We start from the raw sequence: 17,276 nt of genomic DNA on the forward strand, positions 1-17,276 counted from the left end.
GGAAAGCAATCCAGTAAGCTCCAGTCATGGTACAGAAGGGAAATGGGAGGAAAAATGGGCAAAATGGGCAAAAGCAGCAACTGTACTTCGTAAGAGAGATCACAGTGAGTGCCTCCTGGAACCAAACACTCCCCTGGAATACAGAGACGACCACCCCCCACCCCCAACTCTCACAGGAAATCTTGGGCTGGCTGTCAACTACTGTGACATCCCTGAAATGGGAGGGAGGGGACGGGCCACAACAATAACCCGCTCGGACACAAAACAAACACATAAACAAAAAACAACAAAAAAACCCCCAAAAGATGGGATGGCTAACAGGACATCTCTAAGACACCATAGTTGCTATGCCCAAATCCAAAACCACTCCTCCTCTATGTATGTATACATCTCTTTGTACTTCTATGCTTCTATATACATGTATATAAACTGTATTTATTTAAGCATACCAAATCTCTAACAAATAGAATTTATGCAGACACAAATAAGACCTAGAGGGGCACAATATATTCAGCTGTGATTTAGGGAAATAAATGGCTGCACATATTCAAAACTGTCATTCAGATATTCCCATCCAATGATGACAAATCTCAATAGATGCTAAAATTCATTTGATGCCAATGATCACATGAATTTCCTAATTCCAAGAATTTCCTAATTCAACTCCAGGCAAAACTTCACTACAATTCAGAGTATGTACTGCTCCCCCTTTAAACTCCATCTATGACCCTAGAGAGGCTCATACTCCTTGAGGTTACACTAGCACACAGTCATTTGCTGAGGCTGGTACAAACAGTATTAAACAAGATCACATTCTCTCAAAACTGAAGTATTTAGGTGGTGGAAAAAAACAACACAGATAGCCCCACAATCASAGGATTTACTGAGATAAATGTAAATTTATAACAGAGGAACTATTCAGACATTGAACAACTGAAAGATCGTGCCATTCTGTATCACTGGGCTTGGAGCTTTTCTACGAGGTAAGTAGCATTGAAATAAGAATTAATTCAGAGAAGTGCTGCAGTAATGATTAGATCATTATTTTTGATAGCATAGCATATTATTTTCCCTTCTCTTTTAAAATATTATACTTACATTGCTTATATATTTTTAAAGGCAATTACTTTTCACTTGCTTTTGCTATCTTCTTACTCAACATCACAAGAAAATTACTAACTGGTTATCCTTAAATGGTAACATTATTTAGTAAGTGCTGTTCAAAGTAAATGCATCAGGACAAGGAACACAACCTCAAATACTTCTCTTAATTTTAAGTGATTTTAAAATGTTATAGGAAATAAAAGTAWGTCAAGATTGTCACATAAGTTTAACTTTTACATGAGCAGCATCCTATAACATTTTAATAAAATGAATACTGAAGTACTTYAACATTGCTCATATTAATTTCATAGGAGAATAGATTATTTTAGTTCAGTTTAGATAAACCAAATAAAAATCAATTTATAGTAGAACATTATCCTGTCATAATATGGGCTAATAGCATGGTCAGGAATCCTGGATTCAATACTCTCCTGTTACAGGCAGTCATATCATTCCCTCAATGTATTCATTCCATTCATGGCACATTTAATGTTTTTTTTTTTCTTATATTTATTAATGATAATTTTCAATGCCCATGATTTTTATGGAAACGTCATTCTAGAACTTACAAACAGGCACTAATACCGGGGGCAGTGAGGAAGAATCTCTCTTCAGATGATAACTATATTTTCTGCTAAATACTCTGGAAATATGCATAATATTCTGTTYGAGAGTTACAATTCTAAGTTAAAATAGAAACAGGATTTTCAAATAGAGAAGCCCAATGATTAAATGAGACAATACAAATACTCATGTTTGCACAACTAACTGATTTGTGGAATGTGTGGAAGAATCAAGGTAATTGTCTGCTCTACATTGTCAGTTTTGAAGATTTTTCTGATATACTCCCTTCTGGGGTATCTGCGAAGATGCAGTTCTTGGAATGGATAGCAAATTCCTCATTTGGCATGTATATCTGAGAATTTTCTAGGGTTCAAGAATCTTATTTTTGTCTGGATTGCATTACTGTTCATCTCTGGTACTGCAAGAATTTTACAACTGTAAATATGAGAACAAAAATTATGGGTTTCGAATACACACTGTRTCTTTTTGCCAGCCTGGTTTTGCTGTGTAAGCCAGACATACATCTGCCTGTTTGCTGCAAATGGTGTACTGCAGTTGTATCTCAATTAAGATGATGATATAAAAATAGTGACATACATATTCAGCAGGTCTTGACACTGGAAACCTGCAGATGAAATATTTTTATACAGCTGCTGGGTCCTCTATGGCCACCGTATTAASAGTAAGGCTGACAGTTAATGCTCAGTACCTGATATACTACAGTTTGCAATTAGTATTGTAACTCTTGCATTAAGAAAAAGAAAATATTAAAAAATTCTTCATTAAATGGACTTTTGCATGAATTGCCAGTTTAATAATATATATATAATTATTACAATTATTATAATTATATATTTAATAATATATAATTATTTATATATTTTATCTAGGAAATATTTCAATGATGAAATCTAAAARGACTGGCGTGTTTATTAAAGACTGCATGTGTTGCTGTCTTTTCATTACCATAAACCTGAATGTAAATAGGTGCATCGTGTCATTAATGCTTCAGAGAACTGGCACTCTATTCTAATGTAATTATACATAGTGGACTGTAAGCAGTCCCAACATTGGGCAATGAATTCTCACATGCTGAATCTGATGAAGAATGTTACCTTTTTACTCTACTCAGAGTGTAAGAGAGAGAAGCTCAGCAAACAGCAGGGCCCATAAGCTGAGCATGAAGTATTAATTTGTGCAAGAAGAAAGATCCTGAAGGAGAGGCAATATATTTTATTATAGCAACTAAGACAGATGTAGAGGGAAAAAACACACAGGTTTCAGGGCACACAAGCTCTTCTTCAGTTAGTTTATTTTTCTTCCACAGTTTGCTTAATAAAAGGTATTAGCTTTCACTATAAACTTTCTTTGCTTACATTGTTCAGCCACCAGTTACAGTGTCAGAAAATGCAAATGTATGCATTAAGGCATGTATTTTCTCAGTTTAAGAGGAAAATCTAACTTTGCTTACTGCAAGATAGCTAACAACTGTTAAACAAAACCTGAAAAAGTGGAGGAGACCAACAGAATTTCTCATCCAGATCAATGCTATATCTATCCAGATTGCAAATTCCTAGTTTAAGGTTTGGGCAGAAGTGTGTTTCCTTTCTTTTAATTTGTTTCTATTTTTTGGTAATACATCACACTGCAAACCAAAAGAGCTATTCCAATTACGAGGTTTTCCTCTTACTCTGCCACTTCTTGCTTGCAGGTTTGCAGGATGAATTCTTCATTTTATTCCTTACWGTATGATTCTATGATTCTTAAATTGCACCCTATATCTATCATTCAAGCTTTTGAGATCATACAATTTTGCACTGAGATTTTCTTATCTCATTAACATTACTTTCCAACTTTGTTATATTTACAACTTCTTTTTAAAAAGTGTTGTAGGGTTTTTTAGTATTTAAAATATTATTAAAATTGGAACTATCTTATAAATTTGACCTGAAACAATAGTTTTCAACATACTTMATGTTCTCTTTTAACCAACTTACCTATTTTACAGTTCTTGTTCTGTATTTTCTTCTCTTTAATTTTACCTATCTCCTCCAGATTAATCTGAAATAAATTTTATAATGAACATTTAGCCTAGCAAAAAGCTTACTGTTGCTCAGGAGATACGTARTGCCAGGCTAATTTATCAGAATATTTTTAAGTAAACTAATTCAACATATTATTTCTATTAGCTTCTAATAAGCATCTTCAATATTGTTTTTGTATCTAGATCGTCTTATATTTTTCTACTATCTTAGGCGAAGCATAGCAAATCTGTAACTTGATCTGGAAGTTTAGAAGTGTGGTTTCACCAGAAACATCAAGCAGCTTCTAATATCTTAGATGAAAGTAATAAATGCTTTAGAATTAATCATGGGTGTAAAACAAAAAAAACCAAAAAAACCCAAAAACAAAACAAAAAAAAACCAACAACAAAAAACAAAAAAAAAGTATTAGTTGCAATGCAAAGCTCACAAAAAATGGACCAGAAAGACATGTAGTTAAATATTGTGACTAGCAGGTTGTAAAATAATTTTTAGAAGAATTTTGCATCTGTAAACCTAAAGCTAGAGCTGTCAGAGTAGACTGCAGAAGGTCATGTGTTGGAAGGTGTACAAAAGAGGCTATGATGAGTTTTAAAGAGGAAACAGCTGAAGGCTTAATGCTTGAATGATTGAATTAATTAAAAAAGGAAAACATAAAAGAAGCAAGGGGTCACTAGGTCACATGGGATTAAAGGGAATAATAAAGTAAAACAAAATCACTGCTGACAGGATAAATGATTGRTTTGTGTCAGATTTCTCAAAAGAAGATTCAAGGGAGATAATTCTCCAAGAACCTGATCTGATTTGGACATAAAGATGAGACAAGAGAGAGAGGTGTCAGAAGGGTAGATTTAAAGCAGGTAATGTGGGATAAACCTCCAGAGTACATCCTCAGGAAGGAACTCAGAAATGAGTGTTCCACTAATCCACCTTAAAATCAATGTTGTACTTTAGTAGGTAGCAACAAACACTGTACCTTCAGAACAAAAGGGATGACAAAGGACAACCAGTGAACATCATGACAGCTTCTGGTGAGCTGTTTTAAATAACTAATAAAGTAAAAATCATCTTGAACAGTGAGTCTCTTAAGTATTCTCACTAATACAGTAGCTTCATTCCAATGTACTAGTGTAGGTGTGGGTAAACAAAACAATGGACAACAAGGTGAAAAGGTGTAGATATTAAAAAATCCTATAAAATGAGCCTGTTTAAAAGAGAGAGAAAAAGGTGAAAAATGGATTGAAAACAAAGCACAGAGTGAAAAACATTAGCCAAACTAAGACGAGAATAAGCAATTACCTTTTAGTATAGCCAAGTTAATACTTCAAGTTAAATACTCTGAAAACATGGAGTGCGTAACATTTCCAGAGAATCCAAAATCAGGAGCTCAGCCAAGCCCAGACAAAATGTGGTGATTTCTCATGGTTCGAGATGAAAAATGGAACAATCAGGTTCTCAGTAACTCAAATTATCTTTCAAAATTGAAGGAGATCCTCTAGAGTGAAGCCCTTGCACACTTTGCAAGGATTCTGTTACTCTAAAGTAAGAACAAGTTCATGAAAAAAAGCCTGTGAACTTTACTAGTAACAGCTCAATGAAGTTCCCTACCAGTATGTAATTGTGGAAAACAGTAACAGAAAATGCACATTTATTAAGGAGAATAAACCAAAAAATATTATAGTGGCTTTACAAGAGACAGCCAAGATTACTCCATTTAGAATACTAAAAATGAAACTGGATATCCCATGCCAAAATTGCTAACATWGTAATACCGGAAACTCCAGAAAAGATGACAAAGATCATTCCCATCATGAAAAATTACCCCTGACATGGAGATGAAGAAAAAAAAGGAATTAYTCATTTCAGAAGAAGATGAGACAGAGGAAACATGAAAAAGTGTAGTAAAACCACAAATACTGCAGAGTTTTAATATCTAGGCAAGGAGGCTTTCAGTAATATCTCAGTTATTTAGAATAAAAAAGATATAATACTTTTCACTTTTCAGATGAGACCGCACAATTTTTTGGGGGTAAAAAAACTTCACATTATTAAAAGTATGTCAGGCATTTACATGAAAACCAGGGACATCGATGTAGAACAGTTAACTCTAAAAATGAATTTCAGAAGTGGAATACTTCATGCCTTGGGATCACCCAATTACAAATCAGCTTCTAGGTATTGCTGATGGATTACTTTCACACTTCTCTGAGGCCTGTGGTACTGAGGCCAGCCAGTTCCACTTGTAGATTCCTACATCATCAGTGGAGGCAAAGACACTTTAGACAGCAGCATATGCCTAAGGGCTGTTTTTCTCTACAAGTCTCACTCTGACTCCCCATTTTATGAAAAGAGTCATCAGTGCTCATGATTAATAAGTACCAAAATATTTACATCAGCACCRGAGTCTTTAAAAGAATATAATGTGAGGAATGATGGAAATAGCTTTCTATATATTTGATTAATACTGGTATACCATAGATTATTTCAAACTTCTAAGTGGACAGATTAAACTAAGATAATAACATATGCCAATTATATATCACCATTTCTTGGAAATTGGATAAAACACTTGCTCAGAGTTTTGCCTGCTGTTTCCCAACATCTGATAAAAATTTTTAACAGATGGAAATGATTGCAAAATGAACAGCACTCCCTTCATGTTCTCCATTCTGCTGATTTAATCACAAACCCACTGAATCTGATAGTAATGAAACAATAGACTTGTTGCTGATGAGATCACCAAATGGCTTCCATAAAAACCTATCAGACACTGTAAAACACAGTCACCACAGACATATTGAGTTCTTTTCTGACCTGCCATATTACCTGTCTATACAAAATAGTAAWTTTTATCATAGGAGCAATGTTGAATAAACAAATTTTATTTGTAATTACATTGAAGAACCATATTAAAAAAAATTGCCAAGAACCTCATAGAGTTAGCTGGCCTAGACATTTATAGATTTTATCATTCTTCCATATTACCAAAAGGCAATATTATTCCTAAGTGAGTCTGCTCTGCAGTCACTATATAACAGATATTTAAAACAACTGAATAATATTAAAATTATTTGCTACTGCAAACTACAATTGAGAACTCTGAGTACACAGTAACTGTAGTTCTAATAATGTAAAAAAAAGGCTTGAAGTTAAGTGTGTCCTGAGGTGCTTTCAGGATCAATGCTCAAATGTCTGACAGATCAGCTAAACATTCTACAGAATCTACCTTAATGTATTCCTCCACAAGCAGCTACAGATATTCTTTTTTTACTAACACTTGAAATGAGTAGATCTCTGAAGAGAAAATAATTCAATTTTTCTCAAATGTCAACTTTACATAAACTTGCTTTTTTTTGTACACAGAATTGCTTTTTTGTACATAAAAATGTCATCAACTTAAAGCCAGTTTAAAGACTGTCTGCAGAATGTTTGAAGTCTAGAAACAATCACTGAGCCTCACTCAAAATGAAAAACCCCTCCAATACTACTATTTGAGCCTCAAAGGATCCAACAGGGTGATTCATCCAGTCTGAGGATCCTCCCTGGCTGCCCCCTCTTCTAGGGGCTCCTCTGATCCAGACAAGAGACAGCAGACTGGAAAGAATTTTTCTGGCAGCAAGAAAAGAACCTAACTGCATAAACCGCTTTTCCCAAGCCCTCTTTTGTCACATGAAGGAGCCACATGTACATGAGGTGACAGGGTAGAKATGTAGGACACTATGGGAAAGTCAAAAGCCAGGATTTCCACTGTCAGAACAATTTATATCATATTTCTTCTGAGGGACTCCTGAAGACAGAGATTGCTAGGTACAGGCTGGATGAGATGCTAAGGTAGCAGCATTGTGCTCTTAGTTTCCCTAATCTGTTTAAGGTAGAAAACACAGATATACACAGTAAACACAGCACTTCAGAGAATTATTCTCCAGAGTTGCACAACAGAATGCAACCAGAATAAGCCAAGTAATATATTGTGAATTCTCTGTCTCAGGAAAAATTATGTAGTTCACTCATCAGTCAAGTGCTGTTAGCTCAGTCTACACCTGCCTGTGTATCAGAACACGAGGGTGGTTTAAGAGGACCTTTTAAAAACCCCGTGCCTTAATTTTATGATCCCCTCTATCTGAACAAGCTCACAGAAGGAGCAGATCAGTTTCAACTGGGTTTTTGTTGAGAATGGACCACCAAATCCTTCTGGCTGTCCAGTAAAAGAAGAGATCCTCATGTCAAAGTTTGTTCATAAATCAGAATCCAGACATCAGAGATGGGATGTAATTAAAGATACTGGGTACAGACATTTTGTATGGAAGGCAAATTAGAATGTAAATGCAGATCTGAATGAGCCGTAAAAATACATCCAAACAAACACAGRACAGAAATATCTTCAACAAACGTAAGCTACAGATGTTATTTGCTATTTTTCATATGATGAGGACTTGAGGTTATAAAATGGAACTGCAAGACAGCAAATTTAAAATAAATAAAAGGAAACACTGTCCATATCGCACAATTAAAACTGAGAAATGTATTTCTCAAGACACCATACAGACAAAAAGCCTGAACAGGTTCAAAACAGCTAGATTTTTTTTCAAAGAAGAAAAAAAAATACACTGCAGAACATTAAACAGAAAAGGCCAAATGAACTTGCTGACTAAATAAGCCTTGAACTTTAGATTGTTGGAAGAAGGAAAAGTTGCCCAGAAGTATCCTAGTGCTATACTGCTTCTGCCCACCATCAGAGACAGGACATTTGGCTAAATGGACCTTTGATCTACTTTGGCAATAGAATAGTATATTCTTAAATCAGTTATGACTTCTAAAACATGACATTTATTRTTTTGACTTAGCAGCACGTAAGCATGGAGTGATATCTGCCATACTGCAGAGCTCCATGTCTAAAGGAACATACATGTATTTGTTTTTTTTAATTGATTTTTGGAATTAAATATCTCTCTCTATGTAAATATCTCTCTATATGTAAAAATATTACTCTCAGAAAGTGATCTGTCATTTTCTGTTCCTGAAGGGAGGAAAAGTAAGTTTTTTTTGCAGCTCCAAAAAAGATCGTCCTCTTATTTTRTGCAACTGGAAAAGCTTGATATAACTTGAAAGCAAGAAATGTGAGATATGCAATGGTAAAACAAGAAGGAAAAGCATTCTAATTTAATGTAATGGATCAAGGGTTAAATAAGGAAATAGAATAATAATCAGCAGATTGATTTTTAAATACAATCAAAGCCTGACTCAGTATTCAGGCCCCATATGAACTTCTTCCATRTTGAATACTTAATGCATGACTGTCAAGCCACAGCTGACATAGAGTTGTCTAGAAAATGCCTAAAGACTACAGAATTGATTACACCAATGYATACACAATCAGAAAAACTCTCAGCTTTCCACCGTTATCAAATAGTATATTCTGTACATAATTTTTTAAAATTTAAACTATATGAGTTACAAAAACTAGCAACAAATTAGCATCATAGGAAGACTACTACAAAAGAATTAATAAAGTAATGGTTTCTATAACTATTATTATAATCTGTGAAGTCTGTGAAGAACCTAAAGTAAGGTCTCTTATCCTGAAGAGTTCTACAAGCATCATCTCAGCTCTATGCTGTTTTACAGAAGAATATTTGAGCTGCTCTGCTTCATACTCCAGATTGATTTCACATTCTTACAAAGTAGTTTCATCTCTAATCTCTTCCCATTACCCATTCTCTGCTCATGTGAAAGAAGAATGGCTCCAAAATGCCTCTCACATTATTATTCCATATCTGTACATCAATTAAGCATGGACTATATGTGAGCCAGAAAAAGCATTTTGATACTTCTTTAGGCTGAATGAAAAGTATTTCTAAATTGAGCTAAAGCGCATCTCAAAAATGAAATCAAATAGCAAAGATAYATTATTTTTGCAGTAAATTTGAAGCTGGACCTGAATTATTATATGGCAATAAAAGTCTAGTTATCTGACCCTCAAGTGTGACTGAAAAAAATTTTAATTGACTAATAATGAACATTATTTGTATCAAACCTATTTAAGGATGCTCAGCAGGTTGTTTTATTCTAGTTGCTATAGCACACTAGAGGTAACACATTGGCATAAGCAACCATGTTAATCATTTGTATTGGAAGTTTTCTATCCTCCAGTTTTACACAGTGCTTTGTAAGTAAATAATTCTACTGGGCTATTATAAATCTAGTTTAATGTATTATACTTATCTCAAAATGAAATAAAATGCAAAACCCCCCCCAAACCTGGCACATCTATAAATTGCATTACACAGGCTTAGAGTGTTGAGGCATAAACACTTCCAAACAACTAGCTTTTGGCATACAAGGAAAGCTAACCTCATATCAAAGCATTTCTAAGACAGATGCTAATTAGCATGCATTTTATCCCACGTATAACTGCTTCAGTCAAAAAGGATCCTGAAAGTTTAATCTTTCCATGCTTCAATCAATTAAGYTTTTGTCCTTACTAGTTGAAATGATAATAAAACATTAGACTAAATTTTATATTTAAGCTGATATAGGTAACATTTTCACATTTCATGTCACAAGAACAGTTCAGTTCTAGTAATAATGCCACCACTGATATTAAGYTGATCAGTAGAGGACTATAGAGGGCATTTATTTGTCAAATACAAATACGCTGACACATAAGTAAAGTAGTATTTCTTAAATGTGTAAACACAGTACTTGATTAAATAAATATGCAATTGCTTTAGTATTGCTTAAATAATATAGTACATAGTATATCTCATATACTATAAGCATATAGTGTTTTACACTCTATAAACTTATGCAATTAATTCTTAGTATAGCCAAATTCCATTAAACAGACAAGAAAACCAGTTCAGCTGTAATATACAGAAGTATTTCYATGACCTACTGAGGACAGTGTTCATTTTGGTTAAAGAACAAAAAGTTAGTAACTGGTTCATCCCTACTTGGAGAACAAAACAGGCATGTGGCATCATAACAGTGCTTACAACACAGGTTTTAATCAAGTACAGAATTAAGTACAGTTTTAATTAAGTACAGTAGGGGGTGAACATTATTTTGTGAAAAAGCCTCGAATTTACAGCAATCTATTTGTCCCAATCTCTTATCACTAAATAGTGGGTTATCTCTAAGCTGCTTTGAATTTAGAATCATACAGTACAGCTAAAAATACTAAAAACTCAGTGCTTAAAAAATCAGGTAGACAGTTAAAATGATAATGATATGTGCATGTAGAAATCTAACAATGCCACTTCTTTTAAAAGATTTTAATTTTCTTACTAAAATTACTGGCAAAGAACATTTATTGACAGTGACTACAGGAAAAGAATACTATAAAGAAAAAGATAAAGAGATCATACAAAGAAGTAGTCTTACTACAACAACATAAAAAATCATTAATATTCTTTTTACTTGGGTGCATCTTACGTTTAATGTCTTCATTGTATGTGTTAACAATAAAACAATAAAGACCACTGGACACAGATAATGGTCTGCAATGTTACTTTTTACTTATATAAAAAATTTCTATCGTGAAGTCTATGCATAACAACATTAAAAATAATACATACACAGTAATGGGTATTTTACTTCAAAATTTAAAGTATGGTAATACATAGAGTATACAGAATATAGTATACTACACAGAATTTTAATATATAGAGTATTAGTTACTTCTCTTTCATCACTATCAGCATTTTGGGATCTGGTTTTCATTCGTTGATTAGTCAGTAAAATCTGATTCCTGTTTTCACTGAATTGCTAGAGTTCATGACTAAATATTATCTAGTAAGGAATGCCAATTGAAATGTTTCATATAAAAGTCTCTTGTCACTTATCAAATTCTCATGRATTGTGAGAGTCCATCTGATTTTTACCATTTAAAACTTCTTGGAAAATGCTTCTAAACTAAAATCAGTAKTAACTCCTCATTCAAGTTGCTGTACTACATTTTATTTTAAAAGTATTGTTATCTGTAATATTCTTATAAGATTACAGCTACGTGCTCAAAAGTTCATTTTCTAAAGGGTTAAATGCAGGAAAAAGAAAGTAAGACTAAACTGAGGGATGACAGACATGTCCAGTTGAAGAGAACAAAATAATGGATGGAAGAAATTCTTCGGTGTTAACAGACTATTGAGTTGAGGTTTATTCTTGAAGCCAACAAGTAAGTATTAGATGATATTGAAACACGTTGTTTGTTAATTCTTTTTTTTATGAAAAGGAAAACTTGAAATACATGTGGCAGACGGCCTCAGTTAGGAGGCTGCAAAAGGAGAGCAGGAGATTCAGCACATATTTTATTAACTCAATTCTCTTTTCAGCTTTGCAGTTCACCTTTAAAATAAAAGCTTAGATTCTGCTGAAAAGAGCAAAATTTGTGGAAAATCCATAGGGAGGTTCCAAATCCCTGGGATTTGTGGATTTTCTGTTTGAACAGATTTTTATTGTTCCTGTTGATTGCCCCAACACTCACTTTTAAGCACCAGGCAGCCTGAGTTATGTTATCTGTGGGCATTTAAACAGTACCAGCAGGTAGCTTAACTTTCCAAACTCATTTTTCCTAGAAGGTAGAACRCCAAATAACTGTTTGGAGAGACATGAAAATGTAAAAAGAATGATCTTATCAGTTTTGTTAATTTAACTTTGTTGAATAATTGCCACTGACTTGTTAGATATATTAAGTTATAAAAATATTTTTATATGTACTGACACCTCTATTTTCATTCTTTTTGTTATTGCCTGATCACATACTATAGGAAAAATGGCTCTGTCTGGGCTAAATGCCCAGAACATTTGAAGCATCTCATACTGAAACAATAGTAGTCTTTGTTGAACACCATCTGCTAGCAGAATTTTTTTTTAATCATTGTGTGTCTGCTAATACAGATGCACTGCACTTCCACAAAAGTGGAATTACATTTATGCTCAGACTTAAAACTATTCCGTAAAAAGTGTTTCATTTCACATAATGAATGAGTTTCAGTTATACTGATGCAACACACATAACATAAGCATGTTCCATATAATCAGATTATTCAGATATATCTGCTCTTGCTACTTCGATTTTTACAGTCATTATTCATTCAGTACCATAAATCTTACCTTACAGCTATCATTTGTTGATATTGCTGGTACAGATATCATTTGTTGATATTGATCATTTGTTGAATTTGCTGGTATTTCTCATCACTCTGTGTTTCTTCACTAGCTATTAAAGATGGGTAAACTGACGTGGCTAAATTATGAATCAGACAGTAAACAGTATATTAATAAAATCTGCAGGCACTAAACAATTATTATYGGCAGTAAGATAACAAAAATCCATTAACAGACTTCCAAAAATTTAAATATGGGTAGAAATTACCTCTGTCTTAAGAAGTGTAAGAAAAACATCTAGTTAAGACAGTTAGAAGCGCAGCTAGTCAATAGGAAGAACCAAGTAATAATATGATACCCACAGACGATGCAAATGAAACTAATTAAAGACAGCAATGCAGCTTTATTCACAGTTCTCTTTCAAAAATCTTGTGGAATTAATATTCTGGTCATACCAGTCCTGGCTGAAGTTCCACTGCAAAAATGACATGACATGTTAAACTGATTTTTGGAACAGCTAAAAAAAGGATGGTTCAAAATTTGTAGCAAATGATTTTTAAAGCTGGAGGAAGAAAATGCAGATCTACTAGGCTACTTAGTTTATTTGCTTCCTCATTTTTACAAGACACATACCACTTTTTGGTATTCTTAGTACAAATATCTGAAACAGTAATTTCCTTATGTTTCATAATTTGGAAAATATTTCTGCTATCAAGTTCAAATATTCTGATTCTCCCCTCCTTTCAACATCTTGGAACTTTTCTGGTTTTGTTCTTTGAAAACTCCCATAAGAAATATGCAATTGTACATCCTCAGACATAAGTAGACACTAAAGCTTTAGAAATGACCTTGTGTCCACGTACCGCTTGTAACTGTAYATACACTCAGGCAATCACAAATAAAAAATAAAGCATATTTGTTTAACATTAAATTACTATGTCAATTACAGCTTCTCAAGGCAATTGTACTTGCACCAAGTTCATTCAACAAGGTTGATGGYAAGCCAAGCCATAAGACACTTGATTAGGACTGTATTCAGTTGTACTTCTAAACTGAAAGAAATTCAAGAAATAATGGAAGTATCATAAGTACTTTAGAGACAGATTTTCTGTCAAGATTAGTACTCAAAATGTATTAAAAAACTAAAATGGGTGATTGGCTTTTTAAAAGACTTTTAGTAAGTCTTTTAAAAAAAGACAGTAAAAAAAGCCAAACAGCTGTTTTCATGAACTTATAGATAATTAATATTTCTAGTGAACAAAAGGAGACATTTYATAAGCTGCAGTTCTACAATTTTGGGGGCTTGTGGCCACTGGGAGATGCAGAGTACCAAAGCAGTATTACATATGTTTTGTGTCTGCTACTTTCTGAGTAGCTGATAAATATTTTATATAAATGCCTTCCAAAAGATGCTCCCAAATGACTTTATTGTTMACACCATGACATCCTTAAAATTCTGACTTCCAAGACAAGGCTGCTGTTCATATTTCACATAATTTAGGCAAGGAAAATTGTTAGTGCTTATTGTATTATGAAATAATACATTAATAAACAGACTACAGGCCTATAATTGTTTCTCCAGCAAAATATTACGCATAATTTTTAAGTACCCTGTATAAAATAATCTCCCTTACATATCTCTTCTCAGAAATGATCAAGCAGCCATGAAGTATAGCGTATTTTGTTTAAAATAAGTCTTACAAGAACAAATCATAGAAAGAAAAGATAAACAATGATTTCTACTACGGACATATATATTGCAGAACATTTCAAAATTAGTAAAACCAAATTCTTAAACAAAGCTTTAATAGAAAAGCAAGTAATATATGGAGAAGTTTTCTCATGTCATTACTTTCTGAAGAAATTCCCTGCTTCCAAAATGTCCTCAACGAAGGATTTCAGTAATACCTTTTTCAAGTGATCCACTGAAGCGATTACTATACAGGAAAGCACTAATAGGAAAACACGAAGTTAAAATCTGACAAGTATTTTTTTAAAAACTTGTATATAACACAACCCCCTAAAAACCAGCAACAGTTTATTGGATTTTGGTAGGCATTACGTGATCAAAGTGTTCCCTAAACCATGAAAACATGGAACTATTAATTGCACGTCCAGAACATTTTTAATGTACATTCCATTTAAAAAGTGCACATTGCAAAAAAAGAAAAATTGAACTCCACATTTACATGGAAGCCAGTGTACTAATGTGTTTATGTCTCACWGCTACATAAATATATCATTCATGCAGGTTGCCTCCACCTGCTCTCAGGGTTTGGTTTTTTAAAGCTTGTTCACACCTTCTTTTGCAGGCTTGCTTTCCTCAAAAAAATCTATTTTTTTCCTGATAATGAAACCTGCCCTAGGGTGGCAGCTAGCCAGCTACTTTCACGCACCTTTCTGTAGGTACTTAACATAACTTTGTGTAGCTTGGATGCAGGAAAAGACCYATCCTGTTTCCCTCACAACTGTAACATTGATTTGTCTTGTCCTTAACAACTTCCCTTCTGTGTCAGTGCAAGTGCAAGAATCCACCAAATTCTTCTGTTTCACTTTGTAACCAGATAAGAAAAACTACAATCAGRTTATTTCCGACATCAACACTTAAAACTAAAAATACATGAAAAAATTAAATATCCAGTAAATCCAGGGCTAGCATTTATTTTAGGTACAAAAGTCCTTGAGACTTACTTGGTTATTCATCACAGTGAGACATTAATGTGTTTGACATCAGTTTTGGCTCAAGGCTCACGAGTTTTCCAGTAGATAGTCTTGCAACAGCTTTCCCTGCCTTTCTACCAGTTATTTTTTCTTTTCAGACTGTTCTACCATCTCCTTTTTCTTTTTAACAATTTATCCTTATGTAAACTATTGCCAAATACTGTCTTTTTTGTATATTTGCATTATCATTCTTGCAAAAGATTAAGCACTTGTTACAAAAATGTAGCAACCTTCAAACTGCACATTCTTGCACAATTTGTGATTTGGTATAAAACAAAAGAAAAAAAAGAGAATGGATTGATTTAACATTTCTGACTGGTATATGAGACATTGAGAAGCCATATTATGTACACTTTTATCAATATCTTTACTAAAACTACTTTAAAAGTTAAAAACAATGGTTAATTCATTAAGAACAAGTTTTTCCACAACTAATTTAAAGTATGTGAAAGAGTGACACCAGCAGTATCAGTAGTGAGTCTTAGCAATTCAGCCATGCCTTTCACTTTACAGGCTTCCTGTCTGCCTTTTCACCCACCCCTGATACAAAGCAAGTATGTCAGTATCCTATGTGAAATGAAGGATTTTCTTCAACATCCCTGAGAAAGCAGTAAAACTGCTCAAGTTGGTAGGGCAAAATTAATAATCATTTCTTATAAAGGAATATATAACTTCTTTGCTACATTTTACAAAGTACAGAATTAGAATGGGAAGGTTTTACCTTAAGGCTAAATAGACTATAATCTGCTGCAGAATTTTTTAGGTTCACAGCTCTCCAGAAATATATTCTAGAGCATCTAGGAAAGAAAAGATGAGTGGGTATGTATTTTTTAAGCCTAAGTTTCAGAGATGCCTCCTTAAAATAGAAAATTGATTACAATTGTATCTTTACAATGTAATAGACTTTACTTTTTCTGTAGAGTACTGATGCCTTGAAGTTACACAAGTAACAGAAATGTATTAGATTTGGRAGAAGAAAAATAAATACAAAATAAAAATGACCCTAAGTGATGATTAAAATCTTGTCTTCCTTTGCATTACAAAAGGACAATGTAAGAAATAAGAAAATAATGCCAATTCTCGCTTTTTTCTTTACAATAATGTGGTAACTTGTATTACAGAAACATGCAGTCTGCTTTGCGTATAAGTAATAGAAACAACTAGCTCAAAATGTTACCCTGGCATTCAGAAAATTGAAAATTTCATGTGGTGAAAATAAACATATGTTCACTATTGATTACATTTGTCCAACAGGAAATCAATATTACACAACTCTGTAAGACTGTGTGTTTTGACKACAATCAGATTCTATGATCACAAGAAATAAGAAAAAATTGCTTTATGACAGACAAGTAAAAAGGCAACTGTCTTTCATGCTGTGGTGTAAACTGGTAAGCCACTGTGTTCCCATAACAAGTCTAGCTTGGTACATACTTCTCAGCTCCTCCCCCATGCACTATTCTGCTTTCCATTTTCCTGCCCTTTTGTCTAGATTGAAATTCTGTGATAAAATTCAAATAGAAACTAAAACTTCACGCTCAAAAGCCTCCTGTGTTAATCATCCTCTTCCATAACATCCACAACCCCCACCTCATACCATGTGTATGCAGATGTCAGTCTATAGCCCCATCTGTCCTCTTTATTTTTTTCCACTGTCTTTCCCTACTCCCCCTTACCAAAACAATAACAGGAAAAGCACAACTACATTACTTTCTAAAGGCAACCTTATGATTTGGTGTT

At 33.6% G+C, this 17,276-nt stretch overlaps 1 protein-coding gene across 1 annotated transcript in view; it reads right to left on the reverse strand.

Moving 5' to 3' along the window:
- The window catches only part of CWC27 (CWC27 spliceosome associated cyclophilin), a 99,918-nt gene that overhangs the window by 34,729 nt on the left and 47,913 nt on the right, over nucleotides 1–17,276 (reverse strand). The gene's annotated exons all lie outside the window — the stretch shown is intronic.

The sequence above is a fragment of the Malurus melanocephalus genome, unplaced genomic scaffold, assembly GCF_030028575.1.
Source record: "Malurus melanocephalus ecotype Western Australia unplaced genomic scaffold, MMel_1.1 scaffold_18, whole genome shotgun sequence".
Lineage (NCBI taxonomy): Eukaryota > Metazoa > Chordata > Aves > Passeriformes > Maluridae > Malurus > Malurus melanocephalus.